We start from the raw sequence: 17,029 nt of genomic DNA, 5'->3' as shown, positions 1-17,029 counted from the left end.
TAATAAAGCTTATTCTTTGGGAAGAGCCTGGCATGGCGGGTAGGAGCACTGGGGATCTTCCTCAAGATCCGATGGGAGATTTTAAAGGATGGTTTTCATGAAGAAGAATACTCTTATTCGCTGTGCTTATCTTGTCACACAATATCACAACGGCCTGGTTCCTAGACTGGGGGTACCTAAAAGGTTGGGGACAGCACCCACCTCTTTCCCCTGTAGCAACCCAAATGTAGCCGGTGTAGCAATATCTGGTCCATACCCATGACGTAAGGAGTTATAGGTACTAGTTAGGACAAGGAAACAACAGAAAGCTGAAGAAAATGCTACAGGGTCAGAGCACAGAGTTGTTTGTGAATTCCAACTGTAAAAGGGCTTACAGCCGTTGATTGCTAAAACTTGAGCTGTGCAATGCCAATTGTACTGACCGGTCCCAGCGGCCACACCCTCTTCCTGGGCTGTGCAGCAGCTATTGGGGGGGGGGGGGCGGACAGGAGGGGCGTCCTTCTGCATTTCTCCTCCTAATTTAATTGCGAATGCCCTGAAGTGCTCACACCTCCCCTGCGGATGTGATTACTATTGGCTCTTCAATTTGCCACCACCTGTGCGCCCCCTTTCAAGACAGAGAGCTCAAGAGATACACATGTCAACATTAATTGCAACTTAATACAGTTTCTTGGCGTTGACCCTGGGGAGAGGGATGAGGGAAATCGATTCTGGTGATTGAAAAACAATATGAGAATTAAGAGGCCATACTGAGATCTTCTGGAGGGACAGAAAAATGCCTCTCTGAGTTTTCTGTCTCTGGCTCAGTTGAGACTGTTACTCATTCAACACAGTGCCATTCACACAGACACCATTTCATAGACCAACGCACCAAGGCTCAGAGACAGGAAGCCAGTAGGCCAGGGTCACACAGCCACCTGTCTGAAGCAGGTCCCTGCTCCATTTTCCTCGCTGCCTGCCTGGGTCTGAGCACAGTGCTAGGCACAAAGAGAGCTTTGTAGAAGTCTGAGGCTTCCCCCCACCCTTACCCAGCTTTGTTCAGACTCATGTCATCAAGGACAGAACAGTCTGAGAATTAGGAGATAATGGGTGTGACCTCAGAGAAGATGTTGAAGCCCTCTGAGCCTCAGTTGCCATGGGAATATGGGAACATACCATGATGTCCTGAGCTACTGTGAGCTATTTCTTGGCACCCTGATAGGCACCCTGGTTGTCTTAGGAACTTGTTGAAGATACGCCTGGGCTCCTCCTGGAGTCACTTCAAGGTCATGAGAAGCAATACAGACTAAGGGTTATGACCATGGTCAAAATTCCAGCTCCCCACCTACTAGTTAGTGACCTTCAGCAAGTTACTAACCACACTGTGCCTCAGTTTTGTCACCTATTAAATGGGGATAATAGTGCCTACTACCTCAAAGGGTTGTTGCAAGAATTAAGTGATCTTTTTCTGGGTATAACAGTAACCACCATTCGTCAGTGTTTTCCGGCACCACAGCTCTGAGAACTCAACAAAACCCTGAGGTTCTAAGAGACATCACTGATGATTACATTTCTGGGTCTGAAATTCAAGTCTAATGGTTTCCGGAAAACATTGCGTCCAGCTATTTGGTTTTGAATTTATAGCCTTCGGACAGGGAATTTTTTGTTCTGTCTGTTTGTTTTGTGTTTTGAATGTGGTGTTTAGAAATTTAATGGAGCAATTTCATTTCCATTTAGTGAAGTCAGTCGTTAAAGGGACGGGGAAACAAGATCAGGTTTTCGTCGCAGGATGTTGCCTGGAGTGATTTTCGTGTGGTTTTTTTCCTGACAAAGACCAGAGTTTGTTTGTTTTTTAAGCTGGTCAGTGGTGTAGCTACTTCTCTCAAGCCCACGTCAACTCTGTTCAACCAAACAGCTGGAGACGAGGCCAAGAGAGTCGGTAGCTTGGATGCAGGGACAGTGCGTCCCTGTGCACTGTGTCCAGGTTCTTCTTGCCAGATGTGGTGGCCGGGTCACCGCAAGGCCACAGTGGGCTTATTGGAGGCCTCGAGTAGTTTCACTCGACCTGGGACCCCAAGTTCACGAGCAGCAAGCATGGCCATCAGCCTTCTTCAGGTAAATGACACATTCCAGGACCTCAGAGGGAAATCCGTGAATGGTGATGACCCTGACTTGTCCGCACCGTGAAGGGAAGGCACCATTGCTCAGCCTCTCCATCTACTGTGTGACCAACCTTTCCTGGGGCTTCATCGCTAGTTTTCACCAAAAGCCCACCTCGCAGATGAGGACACGGGAACTCAGAGAGGGGAAGTGACCTGCCCAAGGTGTCAGCTGTGAAATTACCCAGCAGGGCCTTTTTCATTCCCAAGCTCCTATCCTTCTGGTACATCCCCCGGGGGCGGCGGGGGGGACATTTGGGGTGAGAAAACAGCAGAAAAAGCTTCAGGGATGGGTGGAAGTGGTGGTAGCCACAGGGGAAAATGGTTGCTATTCCTGGTAGCAGTGGTCACGTATTTATTAGCTATTCATTTTCCAAAAAGGATCTGAAAACTAAGAGGTACACATCCAAATCTGTTTTTTGAAAAACTGGGAAAGAATGCAGTCTGCAGGCATGAATTCCAGCGTCAGAGGCGGAGCTCGGCCTGGCCGACCTGCTTCTGAGGTTTCTTCCCTCCCTCGCCTCAGACATCACGAGGTTCAGGATTGCTTTGTTTTGTTTTGTTTCTAGTCCAAATGGAACCAAGCGATCCCAATCTGTCCCGCCCACAGAAAATTACAGCAGTTCATACTTCTCTGGCCCTCTGTGTGCCAAGCACTGTTTAATGCCTTTACCTGTATGAATCCCAGGAGGCAGACACCATTGTAGTCCTTTCACAGATAAGGAAACTGAAGCGCAGAGAGGCTAAGCCACCCGCCGAGGTCACTGGGCTGGAAAGTGGCCGTGGGGGATGCGTGCCCAGGCAGGTCCCTCAGCTCCGCAGAGCAGCTCCCCCGCCCTCTGCTTCCAGCTGCAGGGGTGGATTTGCACAGACTTGTCCAATACTCGCTCTCTGGATCCTCTCAATTTTACAACAGTCCTGGGTGTCCAGGGGCTCAGTCACCTGCCACAGAACATCCATTCATTCAGCAAACCTGTACTGAATCCCTGCCGGGCCCAAAGCACCAAGCTGGGCACCGTGAGTCCAGAGCCTCATCCATATCTCCAGGGAATTCCAAGCTGCCCGTGGGCAGAGTTATGTCTTCCTCCCTCCCCAGAGTACAGCCCCTCTAACTCCTACACAGACCCCCTCCCCATCCTCTCCCATAGCACTGAGAGCATTCCCTCTCCCTGAGGGAGGGTTTAACTGCTCCCCTTCCATGTTTCCTTGCTTCTGAGAGCAGGAATTTTGTCCTCCACACATGAAACTTGCTTGGCTCATAGTAGATGCTCAATGAATGCTTATTAACCCTGTATTGACATTTTTGTTAGAGCTAAACAAGGATGACTTACACTTGCACATAGAGAGAAGCTTCCTAACCCTTTGAGTGCCAACCAATATCCTAGGAACTATGCTAAAATTGCCAAGGCATTTTTGCTGATTTTCCTTAGGTGCCATCTGTCAATAAAGAGTGAACTACTAGCATCTAATAGTGACACTGCAGGAGGAGCGCGATAGCGCTCCCGGCACTCTAGGGGTTAAATATCAAGGCCTGCACGGTAGATAGAGGGTATCATTTATACTGGCTGTGGTCAGTAACTTCCTGCCTGTGTCACCTTGGGGAAGTCCCTTCCTCTCTCTGAGTTTCAGTTTCATTGTTCAAGGGCACCCCTTTGAGTCCCCCACCTAAAGAGAAATACTGACATGGGTTTGTGGGGTTTTTTTGGGGGGGGGGGGCGCTTTTGCTGTGTTTGTTTTACCTGAGCCTAAAAATGTTGTCTTAACCCAATTCCACAGTCACACCTCCCTCCCCACTTCCCAGCCTCGCGACTTCCATGGGAAATCAATGTATTTCAAGAAGGAAACAGCTAATACAGAGGTTTCACCTGAGGTGGCAATTATGCAGGCAGCTTAATGCAAATTGGAGGGAAAGACAAAAATAAAGTGATGTTAGCGCATCCTGGCGCACACGCCCGCAGTTCATGCTGCTGCTTTATTCCCAAGTTTGTAGCCACATGGGCTGTGTGCAGAGCCCTGTTAAAATGAACATTATGTCAAGGTTAGGCTTTTTGGAAAAGGATATAAACGGAAAAATAAACTGCCCATGTTTGTTCCGATTTTGAGCAGAGACATGAAATTCGTAGCCATCAGTGTATCCTGCTTCTCCCTCTGTCCACCCCCCACTAGAAAGCAGGGCTCTGGAAGCAGGAGGATGGTCACGGAAACCGGTTCATGGATGCAGTGAGTCCTGCTCCCACACACATGCATTCCGATTTCTGCGGCTCAGTGGCATTCAGAACATGTCGGTCCTTCATTTTGTCCTAATGCTGGGTTTCTGAGGGTTGGCTCCAAAGGCTCATAAGTGGGAGTGGGCAGCTGTCAAGGAGGCCACATGTTATGGTCAGGGGTGCGAGCCTTTGCCCACCCTGTTCCTCCGCCTCCAGGAAGCAGCGGGGATTGTCATCCATCCCCACAAAGGAAGCTCGGAGATTCCAAATGATGAGCCAGGCACGGCTGCCTCACAGAGAGCACAGGGAGTGATGTGAGCGTTCTCCTGGGGGCTGTGTCACGCTGCCAGAACTCACTCTTCCTGCACCCACAGCACTCCCATTTAGTGGTGCGGGCAAACACAGGCGCGGGCAAACACAGGCATGGGCAAGTAGGTTTACAGTGTGAGTGCACAAAACAGTGTATTCTGACATTATTTATTCATGAGTTATTGTATTAAGTTTTATTATTAGCCTACTTTTGCCTCCCCTGTATTGTATTAGAAAAAAAAAAAACATAACTAGCTGATCAATCCTGTGATGGGTGTTATTGTCTGGAACGGTGCTAGAATTTACCAAATGATTTTTTTTTAATGAATAAAAGAATAGTACAAGAGGGTGTTTGTCTAGGACAGTGGTTCTCAACCTTCTGGCCCTTTAAATACAGTTCCTCATGTTGTGACCCAACCATAAAATTATTTTCGTTGTTACTTCATAACTGTAATGTTGCTACTGTTATGAATCATAATGTAAATATCTGATATGCAGGGTGGTCTTAGGCGACCCCTGTGAAAGGGTCGTTTGACCGCTAAGGGGTCGTGACCCACAGGTTGAGAACCGCTGGTCTAGGAGGTAACTCACCACGGTGTGGTACAAATGACTGACGTTGGAGAAACCAGGCTAGAATGTGAGCATTTTCAGTTAATGTTTTAAAAACGACCATGCATACAGTCTGTCCACCCGTGCGCCTCCACCACCTGACCTCCACTCCCACTCCCACCCCCATTTTATTTCACCTGCTTCTGGAAGAATGGAAGAAAAATGTCAGTGTACCTCTCAGTCACTTTGGGGTGCCCTCAATGCGGTTCCCTCATACTCTCCCCAAGAGTCTAATTCAGTGGGTTTGAGGCGAGGCCGTGCAATGTGCATTTTTAATAAGCTACCCAGGTGGGTTGGTGGTAGGAGATCCTACGAAACCTGTGCAAGAGGATAAGTATGTGGGATGATACCCCACGTGCCCCCTATTGTGACAACCAAAAATGTCTTCAGACGTTGCCAGATGTCCCCTAGGGGGGAAGACCATCTACCACTGAGAACCTCTGGGCTAAATTAGTAACTGGACTCCACCTTGATAAACTTTTTAAGTCCCAACTAGACTCAGAAGATGTGGTCAGAGGGGATTCGCTAACCTTCTGCTACTAGGACTGATTTATGTGAAAACTCAGATCCCCGGATGTGAAAAATATGCTTCAGGGGAAATTATTCAAACTCTACATAATTTTATTAACCAATGGCACCCGTATAAATGTAATTAAAAAAAAAAACTTAAGACATTATTTATAGCTCTCTGGCCCTTGAATTTGAATTCTGTGCATGAAACGGGGTGAGTAGCTTGGCATAAACCTACTTGAGATCATCTGCTAATTCAAGGGACTTTATGGAACAGAAAGTAGCTGGACAGCTCAGGTGGCTTGTGGGCTGCCCCTCCAGGCGAATTCAGCTGATCTAACGTGTGTTACAGGCTTGCTTTCTACCAGGTGCTACATGGCTGGTGAGGATACAGAAATGAGCTAGAGAGGATCCTGTCCCTCATGGGGCTTAGGTCTGATAGGAGAATTCAGACAAGTACCCCAAAAGAACTGTCAACCCAGAACCTATATCCAGCCCCCCAAAAAAGATATAGGCATAGGTAGAGATAGAGATAGAGATAGATAGAGATAGAGATAGAGATAGAGATAGAGATAGAGATAGAGATAGAGATAGATCTCCTTCTGGAATGAAAGGGAAGTGAAAACATTCTCAGATAAAGAAAAACTAAGAGAACTTGTTGCCAGCAGACCTACCCTAAAAGAATGGCTAAAGGACATTCTCAAGACAGAAAATGATAAAGAAGGAACTTGGGGACATCAGGAAGGGAGAAAGAATACAACCCTGTTTTCTACTAGGCTGCCCATCTGGAAAAAACCTGCATTATCCTCAAAACCCAGCTCAGAAATCCCCTCCTCAGAGAAGCAAAGTGGAGAAAATCAGAGCCTCGCCAGAGTCTGGCGAGATCTAGAAATAATGACTGCTTTCTTTCTTAAATTCAGAGCACTGCCCTTGGCACATCGCCTTTCCTAAGTCAGTCCCCACCCCAGTTCTACAGGTAGGTCCTATCATGGTCCTGGCTTTGTGGTTGAGGACACAGAAGTTGAGAGCTAAGTGACTTGCCCAACATCACACGGCCAGTGTGTTACAGAACTGGAATTTAAACTCCAAACTGCCTGATAAAAGCTCGCATTTCGGTCAGCTGCAATGTCCTGCCTTTCAGTGCTATGCTTTCACACTGCCAGTCACAATGCACGAGGGAGTTGTGAAATCGGGCTAGTAGACGGAGCCAGCTGCATGATTTGTGGGTCCCTGGGTGAAATGAAAATGCAGGCCCCCTCGCTGAAAAAGCAGGGAAAAGCTTTCTCCTTTCCCCTGCAGTCTCTCAGCCTGTCATGGTGCATTTTATTTGCCATTTAATGTCACACTCCCTCAGGCATAGAGTGCAGACCTCACGGGTTACTGGACATGCACATGACCAGGAGCCCCCCTGAGCCAGCCCAGGCCCCCAAGCTGGGGTGAGGAGGCAGCAGCCCTCACTGGTTGGGGGCATGGAGTGGGTGACCCAGAACCCAGGAAGTGGGTCCGTGGGTCCCGTCCAACTTTACTTACAATTTATGAATTCAAAGATAAAAATCATGTAGAATTTCTAGACGGTGACTACAGAGCACTAGAGCCCAAGCGCGGACCACCCTCTGAGCACGGCCCTGTCCACCCTGTTGGTCCCTGTTAGTAGTTCAGGACAGAAGCGTGTTTTTGAAATGAAACAGAAAACAATAGGGGGGCGTTAGAATACACCCTATAGTGAGGGTGTGTATTGTCTTGTCTACCTTGTTTTTATACATGGTTCTACACACACCCAGGGTAGCCACATAAAATGTGTTTCTTACTGTGAGCCTCAGTCAAAAACGTCTGAAACCAGTGGGTCAGCCCCATCCGGTCAACTGTGGGGTTGCTTGGTAGGGTCTCTGCCAGCTTTAAACTGCCCCCCTTCCCCAGTGGTGCCCAAAGCGGGGAAGGGGCTTTGCCAAGGCAAAGTGGGGAGGGGCGTGGAGGTGCGGGTGGACAGAGTTACAGGGGACCAGTGGGCCAGCTTAGCACCTCCTCAACCCCTTCTTGTCCCTCACACACACACACACACACACACACACACACACACACACACACCTTCAGCCCTCACCCCACAGCCCCTCCTTCCACTTCTCTCCTCCCCATGCTGTTCCCACACAAGGGGCTTCTCCATGAAGAGACCACCATGGAGATTCTGAGGAACTGCCCCCCGGGACCCTGGCTGAGGGTCTGGGGCCCCAGTGTGAACAGGAGAAAGAGTTAGGCTCAGAGTTCTAAGTATGTGGTGGCCTGGAAGTTCCTTTCCATGTTTTTGCAAAACGAGTTCCTAAGGACGGTGGCGTGGCTTCCAGTGGTCATAACCTTGACCCTCACGCAGCTGTTCTGAAAACACTGTGTCTTTTCAGTGTGGGCTGCCAGCACACAGCATGGCCTCAGCGCTGGCGGCCCTGATCCGCAGTGGCAGACACCGTCTGGGAGAGGCTGTCAGACGTATCTCCAGGCAGGGACAGAAAATTCAGTGTGACGCCTGCGCCAGCCCCTGCTGCTCTGGGCTCGGGCGCTGGGGACACGTGAGCCTGACCTTACAAGGCTGCTTCTAATGGCTGACTCCCGGCATTGTGAAGGCTGCTGTGTGTGACCGTGAGGCCATTGGGCTCTAGGAATGGACATGTGGGGGGAGGTCGGTGGGTGGCTAATCTCGCCCTTGCAGAGCCTGGTCCATGGCACTGAGCACAGATCCAGAGACCACCCTTTCAGCGGCCCTGCTGTGTGCCCTGGTCTGCCAAGGCCCCTGTGCCTGTCTCCTAGTTATCGGCAGCCCTTTGCAGGAGGCATCCTTGTCTCCATTTTGCAGACACAGAAACGGAGGCTTAAAGAGCCTACAGGCTTGCCCAAGACCACATATCTATGCACTAGCAAACGTGAAGGCACCTACTATGTGCCAGGTTTTTAGAAGACAAAGGTGGGCAAAACAAGGGGGTCCTATCCCTTGTGAACCTTATAGTCTAGAGGGAACCAGGAAGAGGTAGGAACCCAGATTTTAAAAATGTATCATCTTTATTGAATTATGTTCATATGCCACACAATTCACCCATTGAAGAGTACCATTCCATGGTTTTCCATATATTTACAGAGTTGCACAACCCTCACTACAATTTTAAAACATTTTCCATCACCTCAAAAGAAACCGGGTCCCCATTTGTAGTCATTTCCCAAGTCCCTTCTCCCCCAGCTCTAGGCAACCCTGTCCCTATAGACTGGCCTCCTCTGGGCTTTCTCATGAATGGATTCATACAGTCTGTGGTCTTTGGTGACCGTTTATTTCACTTAGCATAATGTTGTCAAGGCTTGTACATGTGGTAGCTTGTCAGCATTCCTTCTTGCCAAGCACGATCCCACTGTATGGAGGAGCCGTATTTTGTTTATCTATACATCGTTTGGCAGGCATTTCCACTTCCTGACTGTTATAAAAAGTGCTGCTATGAACATTCATGTACATGTGTCTGTGTGGCAGGAACCCAGATTTGAATCCATGTCTGCCCATCTCCAAGCCTAACCACCGTACCCCTCAGCAGCTTCCGGGCCCCCAAAGATCCTGCCTTCATGAGCCAGCCTGCCTCGGAGCGTGGCGTGTCTTGAGGGAAGGAATTTACCCGTACCACGGCCTTGGCAGAGCCTGGCAGACTTGTTGGCAGCTGTGAGGCTCGCTCTGGCCTCCTGGGAATCGGCAGTTGAGGAAGTTCTCCAGCCACCCTGTTGCCTCTCATCCTGCCCCTCCTGAGAGCAGAGGCTGGGGCGTTGTGTCCTGAGCCACCCTAAACTCGGGGGACCCAGGGACTAAGTGAGAACTTTGGGCAGCAACAGCAGTGCAGTGAATGTGGCGTCCTTCTGGCTTGGACCTGTTCACTGACCACAGGGCATGCGCTTCAAATCACTCATGGCTCTTTCCTGAGCCAGTCACCTCCTCCCCTCTTTTTCTCTTGTGACAAAAGAAGGATTTTGTGACGCTGTCAGTTATTGATAGAACAAAACGATGTGTGCATAGAGGCCAGCAAGCTCTACCAAGTCTATCGGTGAACCCATCCTATAACTATGGCCTTTGTGCGCTCAGCTGTCTCCTGGTGCAAGCCTTTCCTGATCTCCACCCCACAGACCCCACACCTTCTAGTCTCTGGTTGTCTATAGTTCTTGATGCTCCCATTATTCACAGAACTTAATCCATTGTCTCATCTCTGCCTGCGTTCTTGTCTGCCTCCTCCTGGGGACCCAGGGATAAATGAGGGTTCATTGTCATATTCCAAGCACCTAGCACAGTTCTTGCCACCAGCAAACAGACCAGGGAGCTGCTGCTCCCCCCCCCCCTGTTGCCTGGTCCTGGCAGCCAGCTCTCTGGCAGTGTGTACTGAGAAGGAACACAAGAGAGCTAAAGGCTCTCGAGTCCCACAAGCCGGGGTCACCATAACCACAAATGGTGAGAGAGAGAGAGTGGGGAAGAGTGGGCCCCAGCCAGAGCAGATGGCATTTGCCTGCACCTGCCAGGCCCAAGGGCCCCACTGGTTCTTTCTTAGCCGCACCTGCAGGCCCGGGTTCAGCCCTGGCCTAGTTTCAAGCTCATTATAAGCTCCTGCCAGAGCAAAATGCTCACCCTGTCCCTGCCTCCCGAGACCTGCCCTTTCAGGCCCATCACTTGGCATTCTACCGCTTCCGAGATTCGCCACTTACCAAAAATAAAAACCCAACTAATTAAAACTTGCGACCGATTTCTTAAAGCAGTGGACTTGGACTCGCTAATAAATCGTACAGGCTAATTCACATGCTGCGTTCGGCTCCTGGAAACGCCGTTTTCTCTCTATCGCTGTGCTATCCAAGCCTCTTCGTCTCTCTCGTGGATTCTTCTGACATCCAGAGGCTGTGACTCAGTTATTCCGGGAGAAGCTGCTGTGGGGTGGCACGTCTCTCTGAGATGATTCCTGCTGCGATACATGTTATGTTTTGCCCGAAGGGGAGCAGCTTGCCTTTCTCTTTGCCTTTCCCAAACCTAGAGCTAGGCTGTGGCCTCTGGTTTCCTGAGGCCCTGGCTGAGCGTCTCCTGCCCTGCCCCGCCCACCCCCCCTGCTGACCGTCTGCGAGGTGCCCCTTCACCTTTCTCAGAAGAGCTGTTAGCATCTCAGAGCCCTGGGGGGGTGGGGTGATGGGAGCAGAGCTGCACGCGGAGAGCTCACCCCTCCATCCTCACGCCTGACAGAGGAGGCAATGACAGCTCTTAGGAACGGGACCAGCACAGCATTCAGGTCTCCTGACCCCCCTCCCGGGGCTCTCTCCCTGTGGACCAGAGTTACCGCAGGTAACCGAGGGCCCGCCATCCTATCCTACGAACGTGGCTCAGCAACACCTCCGACCTCCGAACTTAACGTGCAGCTTTTCCTTCCCACGCAGCCCTGCTCCCCACGGCCTCCCCCACCACCTTGGCGGTTCACAACCCGAAAGGGCAGCGTGTTCTCTTCACGCTCGGAGATTCCCCCGAGTGCCCCTCCTAGATCATTTGTGGAAAATAGAAAATCGATGGCAAGAAATGTGCTCGCGGTCCTGGGCTGATCGTTCGGGGAATTCGCTTGGAACACCGTCCGCCCCTTCCTGCTCTCTGCTTTCTTGGCTTTACATTTCCGCTCCCAGAGATGCGGGAAACATGTCTGCGAGGAAACATTTCTTCCCCCGCATCTGAGTGATTCACAGGGCCCCGGCCAGGCCGTGGGTTCCGGCAGGGTTGCAGAATTTCTCAGGAGACCAAATAAAAGCAGAAAAGGCTACGTGAGTGTCATCTGAAGCGGACCGGTCCGGGTCTCAGCCCGGTGGCGTCTCATTTTGTGATGGCGATGAGAGAAGCTCTGGTGGTGGTGGGGGAGACTTTTCACCATCACACCGTGGCCCGAAGACCAAAGAAAGGAGGGAATGACTCCTGGCGGGCAAGGAAAGGGGGTGATGGATTTTTAAGTCCCCAGCTCTCCTAAATGCGGGTTTCAGACTTAGGGCTTCTTCGGAGATTCGCCCCCCCTCCTGCTCCTCCGGCTCCCGACCAGCAGGCGCTGGTCCCCAAGGCACCGGCGGGGAAGGGCAGGCCAGTCCCCGTCCGGGTGGATTTCAAGCCTTGAAGTGCAAATGGCAGGTGTTGGCCGCTCTGCGCCTTTCAGAGCATCGCCTGGCTCTTTTATGAGATGACAGGCTCTTTCATCTCAGCTCTGGCCCCATTTTTCTCCTTCTCAGCAAGGCTCCAAAGACAGGCAACAAGGCAAGAACAAGGAGGGGCGGCTCATGGGCGGCGGCCTCCCTGCTGGGCAGGGCGACCCAGCCTGTGCATCTTCCAGCCGCGTCCCTTTGAGCCTCGGAGGCTGGGCAGGGAGCACCGAGGCCCGGCTAAGAGGGGTCCCTTTTCCACCCCACAGCCCCCGATGCCTGCAGAAAGTTGCATTGCATCCTGGGAACGCTCTAATCATCCCTTTGCTTTGTGCCTTCCACCTCAATCCAGTGGAGAGGGGCTTCGGTGCCTTTCTTCTTTATCTTTTCTTTGAAACGTGTAAGTACTTTTTTGAGGCCCAGGGCTGAGAACGTAACACACCTCTTAGGCGCACACCCTTCGTCCTCGGCTGTATTTGCTTATCATCTTGCTTTTCGGGTTCGCTTTCCTTTAAAAGGCCAAAAGGGCTTTCCTTCGCATATCGCTCTGCCCTCTCCTACATCCCAATTCCTTCCATCCTCCTCTCTATCCCGTCCTGTAACCGTCCCTCATGGAGTTCCCCCAGGTGCTGGGTACTGACGGGACAGGGATCAGAGCAGAGTCCTTGCCCCTACAAGGCTGCTCCTCCTGATCTGCCTTCCCCATTCCCTGCCCTCTAACTTCATCTCCCACCACTTGTCTCCTGACTTCCGTGCACCCCAAATCCACGCCGTTCCCTGACCCAGCATCCCCTGCCATGCCTCTGTGCTTCTCCTCCGGTCCAGGATGGCCCTTCTTTTCCAGCCCCTCGGCCACAGCCCCTGGCTCTACTCTTGTCCCTGAGAAGCCTTCCAGCCCCCTGTGCCCCCGCCAGGCAGCCAACTCGCTCCTTCTGCACCTGGAGCACTCACCCCACACGGCGTGGCAGCTATGACCTGTGTTTCTCGGGGCTCCCACCTTGGGCTCTCCTGTGGGGCACTATGCATAGGACTTGGTCCCCACCCACCGTGGCGGGGGTTCCAGCCCCTGATCATCTCCAGCCCCCTATTTCTGGGAGTCCTCAGGGGGTGTTCTTCACCCTAAGGAGCCACCGAGAAACCACCTGCCTCTACCAGCGTTGGGCCTCCTGTCCTTGCCCCTCTGAGGCCATACGGCATCTACACCGTGCAGTGCCAGAGCGCCCAGCCCCCCCAGTGTCCCCTCCCCCACCGTAGTCAAGCCCACAGTGGACCGTGCTGCCATGAGGAGACCCTTCCCCTACACCCACGCCCACACACGCACACGCACACACACACACACACGCACACACGTGTTACATCCACCGTGGGGCCCTAGCACGTGCAGAGAGTTTTGTTGAGACAACTCTGTCCGTTGTCACCTGTCCCCTCCTCTTAGGAATAGACATGGATCGCTGGGATCTGGGGAAAAGGATGATCTGATGCAGATCAGGCAGCAGGCCGCAGTCAGAACTGCATTTCCTTCCAATGATGCTGGCAGTGTGCTTCCCTACAGGCACATTACTTCCCAAACCACCCCTTAGGCCTTAGAATTCAAAAAAGTATTGGCAGGCCTGTCCTAGCAGAATTCCAAATGTGCCCTGACACGTCTGCATCCTAAAGCATGACCTAGGCTGACGAGGCACACACACCGCCATCCCACTGTCCTCGCTCAGAGCAGGCATCAGTGTCGACCACGGTACAGTTTCTGCCCTGCAGAGCCGCTAGCATTCCTCTCAACATGCTCATCTTAAGACACCACCGACCACACCGCTACTCTACGGTTTTCCAGGCCCCTCATTGGAAATGATCCCTCTTTCTTTTTTCTTATCTCTCATAGCCCTCAGGACTCTGTCCTCTTGTCTGGACTGATCTAGGTTGTTAATAACAGAACTAATGGCTAACATCAGCTGAGCGCTCACCTTGACGCAAGCACTGCACCATGCCCCTTACTAAACACGTTGCATCCTCACTATCATATGAGTAAGTATCACTAGCATCCCCACTGTACAGACGAGGAACCGGAGATACAGGAATTCTACAGTTCCCAGGTCAGAACTGCGTCCTCCCTGCCTTTGTCATGTCAGTCATTCAACCAATATTTTTCTTAGGTGGCCGTTAGGCTGCCGTAGGCCCTAAAAGCAGAACAAAAGCAGAACCGAGCACACTGCGTGGGTGTAGCCCTTAAGGAATCATGGATTTTGAGCACAGTTTTCATGGAGAGAGAAGAGGACGGGAGCTGAATTCAAGAATGGGGAGCTGAATCGGAGGCTGAGGGAGTAAACTCATTCAGGGTGTTGAAAATGAATGGGAGAGGAAAGACGAAAGCTGGAGTCTGACTAATGCTTTTATTCCCTGACAACTCTTGCTGTTCGTGCAGAAGGTAACTCCTCCCTCTCTAGCACCCCCAGGCTCAGCGGGTAGCATCGGAATTTGGGAAAGAGCCAAAGCCATCTGGGGTGTGGGTGGGTGCTAGGGGGGAGGACCCGCACCTTCACATCCCCCTCGACCTCAGTGTTTCGACAGAGGCCGCTCTCCCAGCCTTGAGCAGGATGTCGGGGCCACCAAGGCAACTTTCCCATATAGTCCAGGCTGTGGGGTCATCACCACCAGGTACAGTTCTATGACTTTCAAGGAACCCATGTAGCCCAACCCGTGTGGCTCAGTGGTTGAGCGTCAACCTATGAACCAGGAGGTCACGGTTCGCTTCCCAGTCAGGGCACATGCCCGGGTTATGGGCTTGATCCCCATTGTGGGGGCATGCAGGAGGCAGCCAATCAGTGATTCTCTCTCATCACTGATGTTTCATTCTCTCTCTCCCTCGCCCTTCCTCTCTGAAAAAAAATAAAAATAAAAACAAACCCAATGTAGTTGAATAACCACTGCCAACATTAAGATATAGAACAGTGCTATCAACCGAAAATTTCTCTTGTGCTCTACAGTTAACCTTCCCCCCCAACCCTGGAAGTCATTGGTTCTTGTCTAGTTTTGCCTTTTCCAGATACCAGATAAATGGAATCATATGGTGTGCTGTAATCTCATTTTTTACTTAACATCCTGTGAGGATGTTCCCAGGTCATATATTCTTTTTAATGGCTGCCAGGCACTCTCCATCCCACGTGCTCTCCAGTTCACCACAGCCTCTCAGAGAATAGAAATGAGAGGTGAAAGGTGACGTTGGAATGAACAAGGGCAGAAGGATTTGCTTAACGTTTGGCACCCTGGCTAGGAGGCGCTGGCTTTTCGGCCTTGGGGCCAAGTGGCCGAGCTCCACGTAGGCACACCCGGCATTGCCAAACCACAGGCGTGACACCACTGCTCACATCCCGCTCGCAGGATCAGAGCTTTTGCTTAGACGTGGCACCTTCTGGAGTCTAGGGTTCGGATCCAGAGTTTCCTCCCGGAAATGGAGATAAGAATGTCCACCCAGGGCCATCGTGAGGAAGAAAGGAGATAGTGTGTGGAAGTGGGGCCCAGCCTTGGGGCTGGTTTTCCCTCCCTCCCTCCCCACTCCAGCCCTTCCCCAATGTCAGCATCCGCCTTCCTTTAAAAAGGAGATTTGAGTTCAAAAGTACTGAAGACAAGTTGTCACCTACTTAAAGCTATTTCCCTAGCGTCAGCAGAAGGATCGAAAGAGAATTGAAGGAAGCGAGCAGCTCAGGAAGAATGATACAACTGTCAGAATCCTGACCCTTGGGGAGCAAATGCAAGCCTGCCCCCCCATCCAGGTACAGCAGGCAACCCCTCCGCAGGGCTGGGAGCGGGTGCTGGGGACACTTGTTCTCTTGGTCCTCACATGGCTCAAGGCCTCTCGGCCTTCACATTGGCTGTTGAAGTTCTAGCATTTCTTTTCCACCCCATCCCTGCATTTTCTTCTCCCTCCTCCCGGGTCCTGCTCAGACTTCTCCCAGCAAAGTAGAGTCGGTCTCCTAGCATGTTGCTATGGAAAGAATGGCAACATCATTTGCAAGTTCATGAAAAAAAAAAAGAAAGAAAGAAAAGGAAGGAAAGGGGGGAAAAAGGAAAAAATAGGACAAGCAGGATTTTTTCTGTAAGTGTTACGAAACTGGAAGAAAAACTGTTCCACCACTAAATATATCCACTTACAAAATCAGCAGATGTTAGCACTTGCACAGCGCGGGTCTCTCGGGCCTGCAGAAAACTCTTTGCAGAGCGTGTACATAGATAGCCATTGCTCCCGCAAAACTCTGAGGCTGTGAGAAATTTCCAGGTTGGTGTCTGGAACCTTCCATGTTGACCAAAGGCAGCTGTTCAAGGGAGACCTTGGAATAACTTGACTAGAGTTTATTTATGTCTTTTAAAGACCTTTCTCCTGTTCTCTCTCCCTCCCCCCATTTCCTGGGTCAGGTCACCCCATCTTTGAGCATCTTGATTCTTTCAGAAGCCAAGCCTTGGAGCCCAGGTTTGAACCCCAGCTCTGCCTTGGCCTAGTGCTGGTCCTCAAGCATGTTCGTCAGCATCTCGCAGCTGCAGTTTCCATATTTGTAAAACACCTACTTTCAAGTTTGTGAAGTTTAGCAGTAACACGTGAAGCACCTGGCACAGTGGCCAGCGCTGGGCTATTAATAGCAATGTTGTGTAATAGAAAGAGATTCTCTTGCCTTCTGGTCATGTGTTTCTACCTGCCCCAGGGACAGTCAGGGGCTGCAGAGGGGGCAGTTCAGCTTGTGTCTGTTATTCTGCTGACAGAACCAGCCAGGTGGCCTCATCAGAGGTGACTTGGAATGGAAGTGCAAGCCTGATGTGTGAACACTTGGCATCTGCACTCAACCGCAGGCCTTCCTCAGCACCCTTCATGCACTCTTCTGTTTTATTTTGTTTTGTTAATCCCCACCGGAGGATATTTTTTCCATGCTTTTTATAGAGAGTGGAAGGCAGGGAGGGAGAGGGCAAGGGTGAGGAAGAAAGAGAGAGAGAGAGAGAGAGAGAGAGAGAGAGAGAGAGAGAGAGAGAGAGACATCAGTGTGAAAGAGACACATCTATTGGCTGCTTCCTGCATGCGCCTTGACTGGGACTAGAGATCAGACCTGCAACCCAGGT

The 17,029-nt window shown here is 51.2% G+C and overlaps 1 protein-coding gene across 6 annotated transcripts in view; it reads left to right on the top strand.

Moving 5' to 3' along the window:
* Positions 1 to 17,029, top strand: part of ZHX2 (zinc fingers and homeoboxes 2) — a 125,822-nt gene that overhangs the window by 86,765 nt on the left and 22,028 nt on the right. Inside the window, exon 3 of one of the 6 annotated variants that reach the window (XR_009449515.1) lies at positions 14,111 to 16,613. The exons of 4 other annotated variants lie outside the window; for them this stretch is intronic. The gene's annotated coding sequence lies outside the window, so the exon portion shown is untranslated. Of the gene's footprint in view, positions 1 to 11,434; positions 11,851 to 14,110; positions 16,614 to 17,029 lie in introns of those variants that run through there. One more of the 6 variants, XR_009449517.1, reaches the window with a different exon arrangement.

Source organism: Myotis daubentonii, chromosome 17 (assembly GCF_963259705.1).
Source record: "Myotis daubentonii chromosome 17, mMyoDau2.1, whole genome shotgun sequence".
NCBI lineage: Eukaryota > Metazoa > Chordata > Mammalia > Chiroptera > Vespertilionidae > Myotis > Myotis daubentonii.
This window is presented reverse-complemented; position numbering and strand designations above follow the sequence as displayed.